Consider the following 19217-nt stretch of genomic DNA (forward strand, 5'->3'; position numbering starts at 1 on the left):
TTATTTCAACTAGTGCAGCATGGTATGACAACAGGAACACTGCAATGTGATGCAAATATCAACAACCACACAATCAGTGGGCCGAGCAGATAATGTGCCTGAGCTAGCTGTGACAATCAGCAAATGATTGATGCGTGAAGCACAGCTTTTAGCAGCAGCTGCTTCCCTGAGAATTGTGAATCACCATTTTAGCGAGTCACCATTGCAGCTGCCTTCTTCCTCTGAGCCAGATAAATCCTGACATGAACAAGGTGCCGAGAGAGGAAGTGTAAATTCGGCTAGTAGTAAATGTCACTGGCCTACGTGTGAGACATGTAGTCATTCTCAAATCCGAGAAGGGGAAGGAAGGAGATAACTTTGACATTAAATATATCTTCGTTGAGTTTTGTCTCTTTTTTTCTTCTGTCCATAATCTTCTTGCCTTGTATGTAATGTCTTAAAGTGAAGCATATTTAAATAAGTTAATTCATCTTTTAAATAATAAATATATTTAGCACACCAGGCCTCCCTGTCCATCACCAGCTCCTGGAGTTCACTCAAACTCACGTCCATCGAGTCCACAATGCCATCCAGCCATCTCAACCTCTGTCGTCCCCTTCTCCTCCTGCCCCCAATCCCTCCCAGCATCAGAGTCTTTTCCAATGAATCAACTCTTCGCATGAGGTGGCCACAGTATTGGAGTTTCAGCTTTAGCATCATTCCTTCCAAAGAACACCCAGGACTGATCTCCTTTAGAATGGACTGGTTGGATCTCCTTGTAGTCCATGGGACTCTCAAGAGTCTTCTCCAACATCACAGTTCAAAAGCATCAATTCTCTGGTGCTCAGCTTTCTTCACAGTCCAACTCTCAAATCATACATGACCACTGGAAAAATTATAGCCTTGACTATACAGACCTTTGTTGGCAAAGTAATGTCTCTGCTTTTGAATATGCTATCTAGGTTGGTCATAACTTTCCTTTCAAGAAGTAAGTGTCTTTTAATTTCATGGCTGCAGTCACCATCTACAGTGATTTTGGAGCCCCCCAAAATAAAATCTGACACTGTTTCCACTGTTTCCCCATCTATTTCCCATGAAGTGATGGGACTGGATGCCATGATCTTCGTTTTCTGAATGTTGAGCTTTAAGCCAACTTTTTCATTTTCCTCTTTCACTTTTATCAAGAGGCTTTTTAGTTCCTCTTCACTTTCTGCCATAAGGGTGGTGTCATCTGCATATCTGAGGTTATTGAGATTTCTCCCAGCAATCTTGATTCCAGCTTGTGCTTCTTCCAGCCCAGAGTTTCTCATGATGTACTCTGCATATAAGTTAAATAAGCAGGGTAACAATATACAGCCTTGATATACTCCTTTTCCTATTTGAACCAGTCTGTTGTTCCATGTCCAGTTCTAACTGTTGCTTCCTGACCTGCATATAGGTTTCTCAAGAGGCAGGTCAGGTGGTCTGGTATTCCCTTCTCTTTCAGAATTTTCCACAGTTTATTGTGATCCACACAGTCAAAGGCTTTGGCATAGTCAATAAAGCAGAAATAGATGTTTTTCTGGAACACTCTTGCTTTTTCCATGATCCATCAGATGTTGGCAATTTGATCTCTGGTTCCTCTGCCTTTTGACTGAACTGAACTGAACTGAATGTAAAGAATTTAGTATGTCTACTAAGCAACACTCTAGGGAAAAATACATCTTTGTAGAAAAGTGTATTAAGACTTTCCTTTATTATACTTTTGTACTTTAATGATGTTAACGTTTTAAAATCCAACTGTGAGTATTGGGCTGCAGTCATGAAGTGCGGTCTGTACAGTTTAATGCAGTGGCCTGCTCTAAATGGCTCTCCAATTCTAGACAGATTATGAATTAGAAAAGCGATGGGTTTTTCTAGTTGACCTATATACCTGGATTAAAAAAAAAAATCCTCAAAATGGTGATGACAACAACGAGAAAGAGAAACAAGGCTAGGCTGCCTCTCTTAGTGAAGGTGAATTTGAAAACCAGAGATGAGCATTTCAGCCTAAGCCTCTTTACTGATGAACTGAGTTTGAAGTTTTGGCTGGTTTGCTCTTCAGAGATAATTCTTAGAGATAGTTTCCAAGAATAACTCTTTCAAAGACCTGTTAAGAATGAATTTATCTCAAAATACTACTTCAGATGTTTTCTTCATGCTATTCTGAAATCTAAAACTAACAATCAGTGTTTTATTTAGGTAGAAGCACCTAAATCTGAAGCTTATCAAATAGTTAACAAAGATATATGCCTCAGAATAAGATTTTTCTAATACATTTTTTTTTTCTACCTGTGTTTTTCCTAGATGGTAGGAAGAAGAAATAGCCATGATTAAGAATATTAGGGCAAAGTAGATTAAAGAGGGAAACCTTTGGCCCAGGAAATAATGGGATCAAAACCACACAGGAATTCATACAGAGTTAGTTTTGAAAGGAAATGGAAGTCAGGAGGAAGGGATAAAAAAAAGTTGGCTATAAATCAATTTTATTAATGAAAAAAATACCCAAGTGTGTTTGAAATTTTCACAGCTCTTTTTTGGTTCTGTGTTGGTAATTGACAATTGGGTTTTGGATGAAGCTGAGTTTATACTCCTTTGCCCCCAATAAAGTAATGATTTGTGATCTTGTACTACTCATTAACCTTCTAAAGTGCACTTTCTCCTTTGCTGCAAAGAACATCCTAATAATAATGGCTATTGTTTATTAAGGTGTTTATACTAAGACATTGTCTCAATCTTCAGAACACTCTGTGAGCAAAAGTTCTATATTTACATTTGTTGTTGTTCTGTCTCCCAGACTGACCTCACAGACTAGCACGCCAGGCCTCTCTGTCTCTCACCATCTCCCAAAGTTTGCTGAAATTCATGTCCATTGAATCAGTGATGCCATCCACCCATCTCATCCTCTGACTCCCTCTTCTGCTTCTGTCCTCAGTCTTTCCCATCATCATGGACTTTTCCAGTGAGTCAGCTGTTTGCTTCAGATGACCAAAACACTGGAGTTTCAGCTTTAGCATCAGTCCTTTAATGAATATTCAGGGTTGATTTCCCTTTAGATTAACTGGTTTTGATCTCCTTGCTGTCCAAGGGACTCTCAAGAGTCTTCTCCAACACCACAGTTCAAAAATATGAATTCTTAAGCTCTCAGCCTTCTTTATGGTCCAGCTCTCACAACCATACATGACCACTGGGAAGACCCTAGCCTTGACTATATGGACCTTTGTTGGCAGAGCAATATTTCTGCTTTTCAACACACTGTCTAGGTTTGTCATAGCTTTCCTGCCAAGAAGCAAACATCTTCTGATTTCATAACTGCAGTCACCCACCATAGTGATTTTAGAGCCCAAGAAGAGGAAATCTGTCACTACTTCCACTTTTTTCCCTTCTATTTGCCATAAAGTAATGGCGCTGAATGCCATGATCTTAGTTTTTTTAATGTTTAGTTTTAAGCCAGCTCTTTAACTCTCCTCCTTCACCCTCATCAAGAGGCTATTTAGCTCTTCTTTGCTTTCTGCCATTAGAGTGGTATCATCCACATATCTGAAGCTGTTGATGTTTCTCCCACCTATCTTGATTCCAGCTTGTAACTCATCCAGCCCAGCATTTCTCATGATGTGCTCAGCATATAAATTAGACAAACGGTGACAGCAGACAGCCCTGCCGTACTCCTTTCTCAATCTTGAACCAGTCGGTTGTTCCATACGGTGTTCTGACTGTTGCTTCTTGACCTGCATACAGGTTTCTCAGGAGACAGGTATGGTGATCTGGTATTCCCATCTCTTTAACAGCTTTCCACAGTATTTATTATGATCCACACAGTCAAAGGCTTTGGTGTAGTCAATGAAACAGAGGTAGATGTTTTTTTTGGAATTCTCTAGCTTTCTCTATGATCCAGCAGATGTAGGCAATTTGATCTCTGGTTCCTCTTTCTTTTCTAAATCCATCTTGGACATCTGGAAGTCCTTGGTTCACATAATGCTGAGGCTTAGCATGCAAGATTTTAAGCTTGACCTTACTAGCGTGGGAGATGAGTGCAGTTTTCTGATGGTTAGCACATTCTTTCGTACTACTCTTCTTGGGAATTGGGATGAGGATTGACCTTTTCCGGTCCTGTGGCCACTACTGGGTCTTTCAGATTTGCTGACATTTAATGCAACACCTTGATGGCATCATCCTTTAGGGTTTTGAATAGTTCTACTGGAATTCCATGAATTCCATCGCATCCACTAGCTTTATTAACAGCTTTATTATCTTCCTCCATGGAAGAATGGAGGAGAACTACCAATAGCCCCAGAAAGAATTTTCACATTATGCATAAGAAAAGTTGTATTAAAGTGGCCCATTTATGGTTATGTTCTAGAGCCAGCCTGGCTCCAAAGCTCACGTGCTTAGCGTTATACTGTTGTTAGTGTCAGACTCTCTCCCAGCCTTAGCCCGCTCTGACCACACTTTTTCCATATATATGCGTTATTATACTGTATTGGTGTTTTTCTTTCTGGCTTACTTCACTCTGTATAATAGGCTCCAGTTTCATCCACCTCATTAGAACGGATTCAAATGTATTCTGTGTAATGGCTGAGTAATACTCCATTGTGTATATGTACCACAGCTTTCTTATCCATTCATCTGCTGATGGGCATCTAGGTTGCGTCCATGTCCTGGCTAGTATAAACAGTGCTGCGATGAACATCGGGGTACACGTGTCTCTTTCAATTCTGGTTTCCTCAGTGTGTATGCCCAGAAGTGGGATTGCTGGGTCGTATGGCAGTTCTGTTTCCAGTTTTTTAAGGACTCTCCACACTGTTCTCCATAGTGGCTGTACTAGTTTGCATTCCCACCAACAGTATAAGAGGGTTCCCTTTTCTCCACACCCTCTCCAGCATTTATTACTTGTAGACTTTTGGATAGCAGCCATTCTGACTGGCGTGAAATGGTACCTCATTGTGGTTTTGATTACCCTTCTCTTATTAATTGCCGCTTACTGCTTCTCCCTCCTGCCTCTTGTGAGAACACACTATTATTCATTTACACACACACTGATCTCTTTAGTCTGAGATTCTATCAGTTCTCATCTTTTCAACTCTATATACGATGCAAAATTGCTGAAATTTCCGTTTTTAATTTTCTCCTCTTGTCTGAGCGCCAGGCCCATAGTTCCAGTTACTTACTCTGCCGTCCCCTTGGCAATATTGCCAGCATCTAAACTTACTAGCTCTCCTTCTCGTCTGTTATTTTGTTAGTGATTCTGTGATCCAGTTCCCTAAACATAAAACCTTGCAATTGTTTCAACTCGTTGCCCTCCTTCATTCACTTTGGCCTATCACCACATTCTGTGGATTTTTCTACTTCAAAATATTTTTTATTCATCTGAATTAGTTAAAATATTGGTTTGACAGTTATAATAAAGTCCTGAAATAATAGTGGATTAAACATAGTGTGGCTCAGATGGTAAAGTGTCTGCCTACAATGTGGGAGACCTGGGTTCTATCCCTGGGCTGGGAAGATCTCCTGGAAAAGGAAATGGCACCCCACTCCAGTAATCTCACCTGGAAAATCCCATGGATGGAGGAGCCTGGTAGGCATGGGGTCGCAAAGAGTTGGACACGACTGAGCGACTTCACTTTCTTTAAACGTAGTATAGGTTTAGTTCTGTCTTATTACAGCCCAGGTAGATGGTACAGACATGGTGTAACGGCTTGACATGTTAGGGATACGGGCTACTTACATCTTGTTGCTTTGTCATGCCCAGGGTGGTTTCCTTGTCCATGTGGTGAAAGATGGCTCATCATATAGATACTATCAAGTTTTCAAAAAAGGAAAAAGAGAAGGGAAGGGCCACACTCCCCTCTCTTTATGGTATAACCTAGAAATGCATACATCACTTACGCTCATACTGAACTTTGTATTTTTTAGAGCAGAAGAGCAGAAGAGCTATTGAGAACCCAAGCAGAAGCCTCTGCTACACTTTCCTTAATCCAGTTTTATTGTCTCCCCCTTTGGTGGGCCTTTATTGCCAACACCAAGATTACTTCTAGAGTCTTACAGCTGGATTTACTGTTTGCTTACTATCAGCTCACTCATTTTTCTTTTAAAGAGCCGTTTTTGTTGTTAAACCTCAGTTTAGTAGCCCATAGCATAAAGTCTGTTTCAGAACTCTTGATAATCTGGCCTTATTCTACCTGCTTCTGATCTGTTTTCAACTTTCATTCATTCATTCTTTGTTTATGCAGTAAACATGTGTCGAGTGCCTACTCTGTGTCAGGCATATAGAGTCATTTGTTTTCCTAAGCTAGTTCATTTGAGTTCTGTGGATAGAAAACATCCTCATGAATGTCCATACTCTCTCATGTCACATTGATTCATCTTTTGATGTTTATTTTCATCTTTATAATGCTTGAGAGATTAACTGCATCGTCAGAAAACAGCCTTTCAAAACTGGGTCTTGCAGTTGAAGTGGTCAGTTTTTTTTTTTTTTTTTTAGGAAGCAGATAAAGTTCACCTGATATATATTTTTTTTTATTTAAGAAAATTATTTTAATTGGAGTATAATTGCTTTATAATGTTGTGTTAGTTTCTGCTGTACAATAATGTGAATTTGCTATATGTATACATATATTCCCTCCCTTCCATCCCCTCATCTGACATTTTGAATGTTCAGGCCTTTATACATTTTAGAACTATGATTTGCCTTTAAAAACAAAACAAAAGTAGAAACTAATGCCCCTTGAAGCAGCTATCAGTAGATTTAGTAGCTCATTGAAATTGTAAAACAGCTCAGTGCAACCATTGACTAAGTATTACCTCATAGAGTTCTCTAGTTGCTTATTTGTTCTCAAACAACCTCATCTTCAGTCCTACAATCCTCGGTATGATAGAGGCTGCTGCTGCTGCTGCTAAGTCGCTTCAGTCGTGTCCGACTCTGTGCAACCCCATAGACCGCAGCCCACCAGGCTCCCCCGTCCCTGGGATTCTCCAGGCAAGAACACTGGGGTGGGTTGCCATTTCCTTCTCCAATGCATGAAAGTGAAAAGTCAAAGTGAAGTCGCTCAGTCGTGTTCGACTCTTTGCGACCCCATGGACTGCAGCCCACCAGGCTCCTCCGTCCATGGGAGTTTCCAGGCAAGAGTACTGGAGTGGGTGCCATTGCCTTCTCCGATGATAGAGGCAGACATTTATTTAATATAACTAAGCAGGCATCATCTTTATATTTGTATTTCATTTTTTTGGAGAAATTGTCAGATCAGGTCCAGGGCTAGGTAGGGTGAGGTATGTGAAGCCAAGCTGTATAAGTGCAGTGTTAGATCTATATGAAGTGATCAGGATCCTTCTTTATGCAGAGTTTGCATACTGACATGCCTGACTGCTCAAGTCATGAAAACTTTCAAGTTCGTATAGATTTAAAAGAAAAGGATAAGTATTTGTTATTTTATCAAACCCTAGAAGCAAAGAGTACCTTAAATCTTACCAGATCATACTTTAAAAATTATATTTGCAAATGAGATCTGCTGGGGTTGTGCAGGGAAGCCAGTCCATGAAAACAAGGCAGGGACATCTACAAGGAAGACAGTCCAGAGTCCAGGGTCAGTCATTCAGCTGCTTTATCTATTTCATTGTCTTATAACAGCTATTCATTCCCTCTTCAGCATGGTAGCTTTATCTCTAAGATGGCAGTGTTGTCAAGTAATTTGCAAACTACATTTGTGGAGGGAGAGTTGAGGTGGAAGAAGACAGAGTGGGTAGAGACTGAAGCTGTTTTAGCCACAGCCATTCTGTTTGTGTCTGTCTTAACATATTGGCCACCTGCTGAAGAGTTCATTTGGGAAAGAAATATTTTAAAATAGTTTGAAAATCACTGAATTAGCTGATTTGCAAGATCTATGCTAATTCACAACCCTGCATGTGCATGTATACTAATATGATGAATTTCTGCTGATCCACCCACATCTTGATTTGCTCCTCTTGAAAAGCTTGTAATAACCTTTGCTGAAACCACTGGCCTTTTTCCCTTGGGAATCTCTTAGTCGTTATATGTATATCACCAGGTTTTCCCTAGATTAAACTGTAGTTACAGGAGAGATAATGGAGAGGAAATTAGATCTTGTATATAGTAGCAAGGTCTTCTAAATTCTGCATCCAACCTGGAAGTTCAGGAAGAACTTAGTAGAACACTTAAGTTATATTTACAGTATTCTTATTTGATTTAAATTTCTGTTAATGTATTTAACATACATGTCAATGATAATATAACAAATTATGTTTTTCATTAGAAGAGTGGTACTTATAATTTATAAACATGAATTTTCATATATAGGAGATGTGTGCTCAAAACAATTTGTTGGTGATGTTAAAGGCATGCCACTGTTCTTAAAGCCTTTTCAGAAATTACTTTTCTTTTGTTGGTAGTGTTGATAATTGATAGTTTAAAGGATAAGTAGAGAGTCTCTCAGTCTCTTAATCTTTAGTGTATTTGTGTTTAGCATATCACCCATAAATCTGAATTTTGATGTCTGTGAAGAATCAAAAATTCATATGGATATTTTTAAAGTCCGTTGCATGAATATATTTGAATATAGCATAAGCTGCAAAGAAGTGAAGAGGGAAAAATAACTGTCAGTCTTTCTTTCTTTTGATTCTAGTGAAATAGGAAGAGATAGGTGGAAATTCATAAAATAAAAACAAAATTTAATCCTGGAAAAAGCATAAAATTATAGGGATTTATTAAATATACATTTAAAGACATAACAGTGTTATGCTTTTTAAAGAATAACAGTGTTAAGCTTTTTACCTGATTTTAAACTGGGTTCCTATTTGAAGTTTCTACTAGATCTTTTCTGAGAGCCATAAACAAATGTTTGAAAAATTAGGACTACAAAAGTATTTTTCTTAATCTTGCTCTTTTGGGGTGCATATTTGCATTATATTATATAAATTTTGAAGCTTGTAAAATTTTTGCTTTGTTACTACTTCCCATATGATCATTTGTTCGTTTATTTTTCTCTTCCTCTTCTCAGTTCCCTTTATCTCAGCTGAACAAATAGGACTCATTTGAAGGAAAACAGTTTCAGATACACAGTGAGAGGAACAGAGAAAATCATATAGGAGGCTGAGTAGAGGAACGCAATCGAAAGATGTCTGCTGTGGGGTTTAAAATTCTTCCTCAGTGATAAGTATGCGTTCAAGCAGCTCTGAGTCTGAAAAGCACCTCACAGACCTTGACATTCAACTGATATTTATTGCATCCCTCCTACCATGTGCAAGGTGAATGAATCACAGTCTGTGCCCTCAAAAGGCTTTAAGAAACTTGTGTGAGGTGGGGGATGGGAAGGCAGGCACTAATCAGAAATTAACAATATAGGTGATAGGTTCAACAGTAGAGATAGACTAGAGTGATTTAGAGCGCAGTGGAGGGAGCCTACGTGATGACTTTCTCAGCTTGACATTAATCCCTAATTGCACTGTTGTAGTATAATTGCACTTTGTAGCTGGCAATCCTGGGTACTAACACTTGTTATTTGAAATGAACCCTTTTGACTTTTAATAGAAAATTTTGTTGTAGAATTGGAGATTCTGCTTTTCTCAAGAAAGTCAAACAAGTCATGATGTTTACCCGTTTTAAGTTGAAAAAGGACAAAATGACTGAAATTTGATGATCTAAATGGATTTTCACCTTATTTGGTTTTTCATAGTCTTTTTTTTTTTTATTTACAGGAAAAAGGGTTTGTCAGAGTTTCTTCCTACATCTGTCTTAGAAATAGCAGCATATTTTAATCAGATATTTGTAAGTATTTTTTTCTTCTTTACTTAGGAAATTAGATACTGATTTTGTGGAAGAAATGGCTCCTTCAGTAAAACATTTGACAAGATATAGTGATACAATCTGAGTTGGCATGCAAAATTTGAATGGGAGCAAAGCACACACAAACGTCATCCTTTAAGGAAAACAAATCCTCAGTCAGAAAACCTTCAACAAATCTATCAACAACTACTGAATGTTTAATTATTATTTTTGCAATTTCTCTTTCTTAATGTCATTTTTCTTACTTTTCCCCTTTGTGAAAATATCTGTGTGTTCACATATTTTAGAAAGGCTGTAACATCAATGTGAAAGGAAGAGGGAAAGAGTAGGATATAAACAGAGGAAAGGGGAAGAATTTGAATTCTGTTAAAAATTGTATGGTTTTGGACAACTTTGTCTTTTCCATTAATGATTTTAGTGAATTGTTTTTAAAAAATCAAAGTTAGAGCTCGTAATACCTATGATCCATTTGGTTTCATCATATTTATGAAATACCTTCTGTTGTGCGATACCAAGTCCTTGTCAACGCAGGAATGGGGAATCTGGGAGATCCTTTCTACTTCAGTGTAGCAAGAGATCAAGACAAGCACATCTTTTCACAAACATATTTTATTAGACAAATTGAGATGAATCAATGGGGGCAGAGAGTTTTGTCCTAAAAAAATGTGTTTGTAGTAATAGCATTTTATATTGTATTCCCTGAAAGATATTTCGAGTCTAATGTAGTCCTGTTCTAGCATGTTGAAAGGCATACAGTCTAGGGTCCATGGTATAAAGATAGATTAATGAAGCAGAGTCAGATAATTAAGATCTGGAGGTGACTGGGCTCCTCACCAAGTGGGCGAGACCCTGCACAGCATATTTCTGTGCTTCTCATCAGCTAATATTTGTTTCAAAGGTTGTTGACTAGAAGTGATGACTACCTTGGATCATTTTAGGATTTGAGGGCATCCCTTAAATTGTTGTTTATTAGCTACTAGTCCTTACATCTTGGCTAATCTATGATTATTTTTAATGACGTAAACATTTGTGATGTAGGTAATAAAGCCAGCCAACAGGAACTGAGGCATATTGCTAACTTGCTTCCTCAGATAAGATCTCAGCAGATGATTTAATTAAAAGGTTGTACTGAACTCTTTAATTCTATTGCAGTATAGGCTGTTCTTTAGCTATGTGGCATTATTTTTCAGTTCTCCTGTATCCATTTATGAATCTCATGGTTTTGGAGAAATTACATGAACTCTCTATTGCTTCAGTTTGTCAGTAAAATGAGGGTAAAAGTGCTCGTATCACAGTTTTTTATGGGAGTAAACGAGATGATGAAATACGATAGAAATAATAATGATGAGTGGACCTCTCTTGCAGTCAGAACTTCCTGTCTTCACTATATTGTTCAGCAGACTTTGAGGTCTTGCCTGTATGATTATTTCATTTGTCAGCATATGTAAGCTATTTGTAAAATCACTGAAAGAACTGTTAAAATGCAGATTTGGGGCCATCTTCCTAGATTTTTTTGCCACGCATCTTAGATAATTTACATGAAAATGACCTACAGGCTACCCTTTGAAAAACACTATTTTTCCTTTGTAAATGAGCCCCAAATTAGTTGATCACCAAAGGCACATGAAAGCCTTGTAAAAAAACATACCCAGGGTTCCATCTTAAAGATTCTGATTTGGTAGATCTGGTGCAAGGCATCAGAGCTTGTTTTTCGAAAGTTGCCACACTGATTTTGATATTTGCAAACTGCTGCTTTATAGCCTTACTGTATCTCTAATTTTTTATTCATAAAACTTTTGTCTGTGCTTGCTGTGTGTGGATGAGGGAATATCATTATGGATATGTGCTTCAACTAGTCTAGATCAAGTTACAGGAGTGAAAAGGATGAGATTAGATGTCTGCATTTGCAGTCACTACCTAGATTTACAGTCTTCTTTCCCTTGGTTGTATAGCTGCATTAGTAAATCCAAGTGCTTACTCCCTATACTAAAGAATTTCTACATGAGAAAGTACTATAGGAAACCATCTAGTTCAAACCTCTCATCTCACAGAGCAGGAACATGAGGCCCAGAGCTTTGCCCAAGGCCATGGGCAAGTCTTGGATCAACACTTGGATTTCTACCCCCAGCTCAGCTCCATTTCCATCACATCAGCTGACTGCCACATCAGGAACCTGTGACACCTATGAAACCAGTTCTTCTAGCGTTGACTGTGGGTAGGCCTCCCAGAGTGTAGAAAGCACTCTGTGACTGAGCTTTCCTACTTACCTGTCCAGCTGTCGGAAAGAGAGCTTTTTCTTTTCTGACTCCAGTTCTCCATCCTGAATAAAAAGAAGCAGGAAGGTCACTGGGGGACTGAGGTTCTTGCCAGGTGGGGCAGCCTGTTCCAGCAGTGACGCCATCATCTCAGTTGCCTTCCTGATTCTTCATCTTAGCAGAGCCAACTGTGCCTTTTTTCAAACTCCAACAAATCTCTGGATGACAGAGCCATCATCATTTTAGTCTGTCTTCTTGCATCATTTTTTTCCTTGGCATCACTTTAGTTGCTCTTATTTGGACACTGTTCAGCTCTGAAGAGCCATTCTCTCTCTCTGTCTCTGTGTGTGTGTGTGTGTGTGTGTGTGTGTGTATGGTAGTTGCTCAGTCACGCCCCACTCTTTGCGACCCCATGGACTGTAGCCCTCCAGGCTCCTCTGTCCATGGAATTCTTCAGGCAAGAATACTGGAGTAGATTGCCATTCCCTTCCCCAGGGGATCTTCCTAACCCAGGGATCAAACCCAGATCTCCCACATTGCAGGCAGATTCTTTACCAGCTGAGCCACCAGGGAAGCCATTACAATCAACAAATATTAAGTACTACTACTGTGTCCCAAAAACAGTCTTGGGTATCAGAGATGTCAAATGAATCCAGCACAGTCCTAGTTTCAGAAAAATTCACAGGATCACAAGGAGGGAGGGCAGTATAAAAAATGCTGCAGGAGTGCTCGAGAGCATCACAGGAGCCATGGTACTACTTTTTAGGGGAGTCCAGGAAGCCTTTTGGTAAGGGGGGACATTGGTTGGCTTTGAGTGCAAAAACTATAACCCTCAGTGTAAATGCACAACATTTTGCAACCACACGAAGAGAATGTTTTGAAGGGTTAATGAAGAGAGCAAATGTAATTGAGATTAATAAGGCAAATGCCAGCATGATGGAGAGAAGGGAACACTGCAACACGTAGCCAAAGGCCTGGGTCTTCTCCTCATGGTATCACACCTAACCTTTGTGGCTTTGGCCAGTCCAGTGAGACTCCTTAGACTTCATTTGACTGCTTGCTCAATTCATTCATGTAATGAAATTCATGTTATAGGCTGTTTTTCTTGCCTGGAAAATCCCATGGACAGAGGAGCCTGGCAAGCTACAGTCCATGACATTGCAAGAGTTGGACACAACTTAGTGACTAAACCACCACCACCATGTACTTGGGATGCAGTCAAGTGAAGCCAAAATGCCTCCCCAAGTGTTTCCTGAGCTGAAGCTCAGTGTTGAGTAGAGGTTGACCTAGTCAAGAGAAACGTTGGAAGGAGATGCTCCAGCCAGTGGCCTGAATGTGAAGGTGAAGGGAGTGTGTCTGGGAGTCATAAGCCCTGGATGGGGAGCAGTTCCTTTCACATACCTACCTGAGGTCAGGGGAGTCAAGACCTCAGGCTGGGGAGTAAGCAGAGTGTAGATCAGGGAGGGTGTGGCTAGTCATGCTAAGGGACTGGGTGACATTTTCTTGGCTTAAGGGGAGTAGTCAGAGAGCTGAGATAGTGGAGTTTGCTTGGCTAGTGTAAAGAATGGACTCAGCTCAGTTCAGTTGCTCAGTCGTGTCCGACTCTGTGACCCCATGGACTGCAGCACGCCAGGCCTCCCTGTCCATCAGCAACTCCTGGAGTTTACTCAAACTCACGTCCATTGAGTTGGTGATGCCATCCAACCATCTCATCCTCTGCTGTCCCCTTCTCCTCCTGCCCCCAATCCCTCCCAGCATCAAGGTCTTTTCAAATGAGTCAGATCTTTGCATCATGTGGCCCAAGTATTGGAGTTTCAGCTTCAACATCAGTCCTTCCAATGAATATTCAGGATTGATCTCCTTTAGAATGGACTGGTTGGATCTCCTTGCAGTCCAAGGGACTCTCAAGAGTCTTCTTCAACACCACAGTTCAAAAGCATCAATTCTTCAGCGTTCAGCTTTCTTCACAGTCCAACTCTCTCACATCCATACATGACCACTGGAAAAACCATAGCCCTGACTAGACAGACCTTTGTTGGCAAAGTAATGTCACTGGAGAAGAGAATGGCAAACCGCTTCAGTATTCCTGCCTTGAGAACCCCATGAACAGTATGAAAAGAGTGGACCAGAGGGCAAGAGAATGGAGGCAGGATAATGAGTGAAGAGAGCCATCGAATCTAGACAGGCTGGCGCCCTTAACTGGGGTAGTGAACGAGGCAGAGCAGAGCTGTTGGCCCATCAGTTCAAGAGCTATTTAGGGGATAGACTTTGCATGGCTTGATGATCATGGAAGGTGAGGGACAAGAGTGTCTGCTGGGTTTCTGACTTGTGCAGCTGGGTGGGTTATGGTGCTGTTCACTGAGAGAGAAAACTCAGGAGGAGGAAGAAGCTTCAAAAGGAAGATGAATAGCTCTAACAGGAGGGGATGAGACCCGCTGATGTGTCCTGGGCTCTTCAACATTAACTGGCCTTCCATGCTGACAGTATCACTCAGTGTCCCACTTAATCTTCTCAACTGTGGGAGGTATTATTATGTGCACTCAAAAGATGTGGGAGCCAAGGCTCAGAGAGCTTAACGCCTCATATAACATCCCTGTTAACAAGGAACAGAGGCAAAAGTTCAGCCCAGGATGCTCAGCTGGGTGTGTTTCATCCTAAAGCACACATACTCTCTGTTCTGTCACTCTGTTTTCCTTTTAGCTCTGACACATTTAATTCTGTGAAAATAGGTCACTCGTGAAACCCAAATAACTTCAGACTTTCTGGGTTGTTAAATTGAAGGCATAAACTTTACTTTCTAATTTATTATTTCTCACTTGGAAACCTGCAACTGCCTCCAAACTCACCTCTAGAATCCACTCTTCTTTTCCAATCTATTCCATTTTCTGTAACCAAAGTGATCTTTCTTAAAGTTCAACTTTGATTGCCACACTGTTGCTTAAAAGACTTCAGTGGCTGCCCAGCGCTTCTGGAAGAGTAGACCGAATCCTTAACGTGCCGCAATGACGTAGCCCCTGTAAGTGAGCTACTCTGTCTCCTGGTATTTCTTACCTTCTTCTCTGCGTTTGGGCCACACGGGCATTATTTCAGTTCCTGAAATGTGCTGTGCCCTTCTCTTCTGCTTGAAATACTCTCTTTCTACTTCTATACCAGCTGCTCTTTTCTCCGTATCTCAGCTCATATTATTAGTGCATCAGGTCCTGATTCACTCACACAGGTCCTCATAATTTTTCATCTAAGATTTACCACAGTTTGTGTTCATACATACATTTGTGTTGATTATTTTTTTCTCATCCATTAGAGTCCATGAAGGTAGTTTTGTAATTCTTGCCACACATATCATTGGCACTCAGTAGGTATTTTCCAAGTGAATTAATAAATTTATAAATGAATGAACATGATTCTGGATTAGTTAATTTATGTTTGATTTTGTATTTGTATATTACCATTCAGAATTGAAAAAGAACCTATTTTGGATTCCTGTAAAATAAACTGAGCTTGGGTCACATACAATATTGTTTTTTAATACCTCAGTGATGCAGTATTTCCCCTGATACTATATTTTATTTGCTTTCTCCTGTCTGAAGTTAGTTTTCCTTTGCTCGATAAATGAAGCTAATTCCAACAGCATAGGGGTAATTACTGAATTGACATTTTTTTGGATTAAACCAATTAAACCAAGGCAATTAAAACTTGGAAATGGCAACTATAAAAGAACAATATGTCATCATTCAGTGTTCCAATGAAAGATGGAAATGTGTTATGATTTGTTTTTAAATGTCACATCTTTATTGCACTTGCTAATTAAAGGAGACTCTCCATCTCGGCCTTGCTGAAAATAATTTAGAGTTTTCAGAAGTGATAGCTTATGTTTTTCCCCTCAAGAATGAGTCTCTGCATGTGACTATCACAGTCTAACAAATGAGGCTTGGATAAGCCCTGGGAAGGAAGTCATCAATGTGAAAGCCCACAGCCAGAAACTGGTGGTGAGCTGTAGGTACTCAAAAGAAGCTCCCAGGAGTCCGGGCTGAAAAAATGATGGGACTGTGAGAAGGAATCTCTTATGAGATTGTTATATTTTATTCTGCTCATATTCTGAGACCCCCTGGAAATGTCTGTTCAACATTGGCAATCATGGTTATCTAGCTTTTCCATCTCTTGAGAGCTATCTGAAGGGGCTTAGATTATACAAGTGTTAAATAATTTTTTTTAACTCGAATAGCCTTATTATTCCAAATGGAAGAAGGGGGGAGTTAAAAGTAGGTGGAGAAAAGCTGACATGTTAGTGATTAAAGTTATGGTTGTTACAGGAGACAGGGGTGCTGGCCTGTAGAGCCATGATTTATGACACAGGGCAGTGTTTGCCAATAATGGGGATTCTGGTCCTTTAGAATTCGTAGAGAGGTCTACAAAGCCATACATCTGTGTCTAAACAAATACTGTTGTCCCATAGCATATATACTTGTTGTTGTTCAGTTGCTAAGTAGTGTCTGACTCTTTGGGATGCCATGGACTCCAGCCCTCCAGGCTCCTCTGTCCATGGGATTTCCCAGGCAAGAATACTGGAATGGGTTGCTATTTCCTTCTCCAATCATATATACTACAATTTTCAAATGCATATAGATTATTATTACAAAAATGAGTTAATTTCCTTAAAATACTTATTTCATAGTACCATTTCAACTGTTAAATATTTTCTCAATCAACAGATACCTAAAACATATAGGTTCTTGAGGCGTCATCTTGGAAGAGTCATCTTGCCTCAGTAAGCATACTTGTAGCTCCCACACTCCAGGATGTACAGTCTTTTTTGTTTGTTTTCCCCACACCTAGCATTTCTGAGAACCCTTAGATGCTGTGAGTCTGTCTTGGGTGCTAGTTGTCACTTTTTCTGGTCTGGTGCTCTGGCCTCCCTCTTCACTGTTTCCTGATGTCTCCAGAAGCTTTTTGATGCTGCTGCAACTCTTTCTAGTCTGTGTCATCTTAGGTTGTCCTCAGGGTACTCCTTTTGTTGCCGAAAGCTGAGATATTACTAAGATGGTTGTCTCCAGGCAAGAATACTGGAGTGGGTTGCCATTTCCTTTTCCAGGGGATCTTCCCCACCCAGGTTTCGAACCTGTGTCTCTTGCATCAGCAGGTGGAATCTTTACCAACTGTGCCAGCTGGGAAGTAAACTTTGCCAAAGACTTGAGGGTAAGAGGAGAGAATCATTATGCAGAAAAAGGACACCTGGAGTTAGATATTCATGAGTCCATTACCTGTGCCCATTCACAGGGGTCCCCTACTGGCTGGCTCTCTTCTTAGTGTCCAGCCTACTGCCTTGTTTCAGTTGTCTGCCCAAGTTCTGCAGGCAAGGTTACTTCAGTCTTATTCTGCCTCTCTGGAATCTAGGCTAGAATCTCGCTATGCATAGATCAGTTTATGTTATGATTGTTATTTTTTGGCATTTATACCCCAATGAATACAACTTTTAAGTTACAACAGTAAGTAACTGGAAGGATATGAATCTCTTCATTCCAAAGTGGAACTCTCACTTAAATAAGCCTCCTTCCACTCCAACAATATACTCCTAAGCAAGAGGACTTTCCAATCAAAGGGGTGAATGCTTTTCTTTTCATGAAGCTTTAGAAGAACGCATTTCTAAGAAGAAGAAGAATCACTTCTAAGCAAGGCTGAAGGTCAAGATATGGACGTGTTTCCCTAATAGCCTTTAGTATCAGAAACTTTCCTCTAAGCACATGAAGTCCTGACCCCCATAGACTAGGGTAACAGAAGGGGTGCCTCTCTCTCTCTCTCATATACCTCAGAGGCTGGGTCTTTTCTGCTTACAAATTAAAACCACCATATCCACTAGTGGTCTGATACTAAAAGGTAGTTTTTATTGTTGAAAAACGTTAGAAACCATGATTACTGTGGGATAAGTACTGGCCCAGATGTCCAGTGATGTGATATCTATACTTGATTCTGAAATTAACAGTATCTCTATCATACCAATAATCTGGTTTCTTCCTCTTTGAATACAAGGTTGCTTTTTGTTTGTTTGTTTAATTTTCATTTATTAATTTGCCAATGACCAGAGTTCTAGCCCCCAAATTCTCAGATATCTCAAAGTTGCTTGTAGATTGTCATTGTTTGTGTTTCTTTTGACAGTTTTTAATAGCATTGATTAATTTGACTTTCTATCAATTCCATTACATTGTAAAATAGGAAAAAGAAACTTGACTGGGTGAAGGGCAGATAGGCATTTGAGTCTTGTGCAGAATGTTACATTTCAGTTTTTAAAATTAGCCTATTGAAATATTTCTATATATTTTTAAGTGCAGAAAACACACTTATTAATCTTCACCCAGCTACTGAACTTCACAGGTCATTAAAAATGTGTTATGAGAAGTTAGGCACTTGCCCCTGTTATAGATGGTGATAAAATTAGGAAATGAATGTTTCCATACCACCTTTAATTTTAAAAATGGAAGTTACCACTGGAATAAACTAAAGGAAGAGACTGCCAGAATGCAGCTAATATTTTAAAAATGCAGTTTTGAGAAGACTTAAGATTCTATTTACAGTTAGAATTACTACAGTGGATATGAAAAATAGAGATGAGAATGACTCAACATATGTTTCTCAGATAAATTTGGAGTCAGGTTATAGAAAGGATTAAAAGGAAAAGAACATTCTTAAGCTCAAAACATTTTATGTCGTGTATAGAACACAGCACCAAAATGGCCATTCTGCATGGCCTCAGTTGAACAAATGCCTGTGGGGGAAAAATAGCAAAAACATTCTGCTTTGACTGGGTTAGCTTATCTTAAATGAAAAATACATCAAGGAAACATGATGTTTCATACTACAGAAAACCTTCTGACTTAGAATTTACTGGTTTTGAATTTTAATCTTGGCAGTTAAATGCTTTAAAATATGGAGACTATTCAACTTAATAGAAGACAGGTATTTCTGCTTTCTATGCAGGCTTCAGAGAGGTTTTGCTGGGGAAAGTGACATAGACACATAGGTAAAGAACAAACAAGCAAACAAACAAAAAATCCCCAAACCTGTGAACACATGTATTGTTTTCATCATTTTCACATGTGCGTTAAAGGCTTCTGAAAATGCCAGAACACTTCTCTGTACCCTCTGATGTGTGATTATGTTTCGTTACTGTCCTGCAG

General features: G+C 39.6%; 1 protein-coding gene across 10 annotated transcripts in view; it reads left to right on the forward strand.

Annotated features, from left to right (window-relative positions):
- Positions 1-19217, forward strand: part of PKIB (cAMP-dependent protein kinase inhibitor beta) — a 121531-nt gene that overhangs the window by 62736 nt on the left and 39578 nt on the right. For 6 of the 10 annotated variants that reach the window (XM_025294783.3, XM_006047582.4, XM_025294785.3 and 3 more), the window contains one exon: positions 9706-9775. The exons of 3 other annotated variants lie outside the window; for them this stretch is intronic. The gene's annotated coding sequence lies outside the window, so the exon portion shown is untranslated. Of the gene's footprint in view, positions 1-9008; positions 9257-9705; positions 9776-19217 lie in introns of those variants that run through there. One more of the 10 variants, XR_006542467.2, reaches the window with a different exon arrangement.

The sequence above is a fragment of the Bubalus bubalis genome, chromosome 10, assembly GCF_019923935.1.
Source record: "Bubalus bubalis isolate 160015118507 breed Murrah chromosome 10, NDDB_SH_1, whole genome shotgun sequence".
NCBI classification, from domain to species: domain Eukaryota; kingdom Metazoa; phylum Chordata; class Mammalia; order Artiodactyla; family Bovidae; genus Bubalus; species Bubalus bubalis.